Source organism: Schistocerca americana, unplaced genomic scaffold, assembly GCF_021461395.2.
Source record: "Schistocerca americana isolate TAMUIC-IGC-003095 unplaced genomic scaffold, iqSchAmer2.1 HiC_scaffold_332, whole genome shotgun sequence".
Classification (NCBI taxonomy): Eukaryota; Metazoa; Arthropoda; class Insecta; order Orthoptera; family Acrididae; genus Schistocerca; species Schistocerca americana.
Window position 1 is genome coordinate 102,501 of NW_025726052.1, and position 2,500 is coordinate 105,000.

The 2,500-nt window shown below is 60.0% G+C and overlaps 1 pseudogene; it reads right to left on the minus strand.

Moving 5' to 3' along the window:
• LOC124580554 overlaps nucleotides 1-2,500 on the minus strand; it is a 6,117-nt pseudogene that overhangs the window by 2,762 nt on the left and 855 nt on the right.

Here is a 2,500-nt window from a genome sequence, read left to right on the forward strand (position 1 = left end):
CAAGCTGCTCCACCAGGTGGCTACGTGGATTGAAGACACAGCGACCCGCCGTGGAAAATTGCAGCCCCAGGTACCGGAAGGTTTCACCCACACGCAGGGCAGGCATGGTGGTATTGCCTGCTGTGAAGGTGACATTGCTGTCCACCTTCACCTTCTTCTCGCGCCCTGACGCGACTAAGGCGAGGGTGAAACACTTCCGGGCGTTGATCTGCAGCCCCAGGTGGGCGAGGGCTGCGGTAGCTGCGTCGATGAGGGACTGCAAGCCCCTCGGGGTCGCTGCAAACAGCAAGACGTCATCTGCAAAGGCCGCAGCGTTGACTCTGCGACCGAGGATCCGAGCTCCGATGTGGGAGGGCAGTTGGCCTAAAACGTAGTCCACCGCAAAGTTGAACAGGAGGGGGGAGAGGGGATCGCCCTGGCGAACGCCCCGTGCTGGCTGCACAGACACGCCCACGCCGGCGCCGTCCGCTGACTAAGAGAGTCATAGTTACTCCCGCCGTTTACCCGCGCTTGCTTGAATTTCTTCACGTTGACATTCAGAGCACTGGGCAGAAATCACATTGCGTCAACACCCGCTAGGGCCATCGCAATGCTTTGTTTTAATTAGACAGTCGGATTCCCCCAGTCCGTGCCAGTTCTGAGTTGATCGTTGAATGGCGGCCGAAGAGAATCCGCGCACCCGCGCGCCCCCGGAGGAGCACGCTAAGGCGGACGCGGCCTCGCAGCAAGGAAGATCCGTGGGAGGCCAAGGCACGGGACCGAGCTCGGATCCTGCACGCAGGTTGAAGCACCGGGGCGCGAACGCCGCGCAGGCGCGCGCATCCTGCACCGCCGGCCAGCACGAGGCCAACCAACGGCGAGAGCAGACCACGCCCGCGCTAAACGCCCGCACTTACCGGCACCCCTACGGCACTCACCTCGCCCAGGCCCGGCACGTTAGCGCTGACCCACTTCCCGACCAAGCCCGACACGCCCCGATCCTCAGAGCCAATCCTTATCCCGAAGTTACGGATCCAATTTGCCGACTTCCCTTACCTACATTATTCTATCGACTAGAGGCTCTTCACCTTGGAGACCTGCTGCGGATATGGGTACGAACCGGCGCGACACCTCCACGTGGCCCTCTCCCGGATTTTCAAGGTCCGAGGGGAAGATCGGGACACCGCCGCAACTGCGGTGCTCTTCGCGTTCCAAACCCTATCTCCCTGCTAGAGGATTCCAGGGAACTCGAACGCTCATGCAGAAAAGAAAACTCTTCCCCGATCTCCCGACGGCGTCTCCGGGTCCTTTTGGGTTACCCCGACGAGCATCTCTAAAAGAGGGGCCCGACTTGTATCGGTTCCGCTGCCGGGTTCCGGAATAGGAACCGGATTCCCTTTCGCCCAACGGGGGCCAGCACAAAGTGCATCATGCTATGACGGCCCCCATCAACATCGGATTTCTCCTAGGGCTTAGGATCGACTGACTCGTGTGCAACGGCTGTTCACACGAAACCCTTCTCCGCGTCAGCCCTCCAGGGCCTCGCTGGAGTATTTGCTACTACCACCAAGATCTGCACCGACGGCGGCTCCAGGCAGGCTCACGCCCAGACCCTTCTGCGCCCACCGCCGCGACCCTCCTACTCGTCAGGGCTTCGCGGCCGGCCGCAAGGACCGGCCATGACTGCCAGACTGACGGCCGAGTATAGGCACGACGCTTCAGCGCCATCCATTTTCAGGGCTAGTTGCTTCGGCAGGTGAGTTGTTACACACTCCTTAGCGGATTCCGACTTCCATGGCCACCGTCCTGCTGTCTTAAGCAACCAACGCCTTTCATGGTTTCCCATGAGCGTCGATTCGGGCGCCTTAACTCGGCGTTTGGTTCATCCCACAGCGCCAGTTCTGCTTACCAAAAGTGGCCCACTTGGCACTCCGATCCGAGTCGTTTGCTCGCGGCTTCAGCATATCAAGCAAGCCGGAGATCTCACCCATTTAAAGTTTGAGAATAGGTTGAGGTCGTTTCGGCCCCAAGGCCTCTAATCATTCGCTTTACCGGATGAGACTCGTACGAGCACCAGCTATCCTGAGGGAAACTTCGGAGGGAACCAGCTACTAGATGGTTCGATTAGTCTTTCGCCCCTATACCCAGCTCCGACGATCGATTTGCACGTCAGAATCGCTACGGACCTCCATCAGGGTTTCCCCTGACTTCGTCCTGGCCAGGCATAGTTCACCATCTTTCGGGTCCCAACGTGTACGCTCTAGGTGCGCCTCACCTCGCAATGAGGACGAGACGCCCCGGGAGTGCGGAGGCCGCCGCCCCGTGAAGGGCGGGGAAGCCCCATCCTCCCTCGGCCCGCGCAAGGCGAGACCTTCACTTTCATTACGCCTTTAGGTTTCGTACAGCCCAATGACTCGCGCACATGTTAGACTCCTTGGTCCGTGTTTCAAGACGGGTCGTGAAATTGTCCAAAGCTGAAGCGCCGCTGACGGGAGCGATTATTCCGCCCGAGAGCATCCCG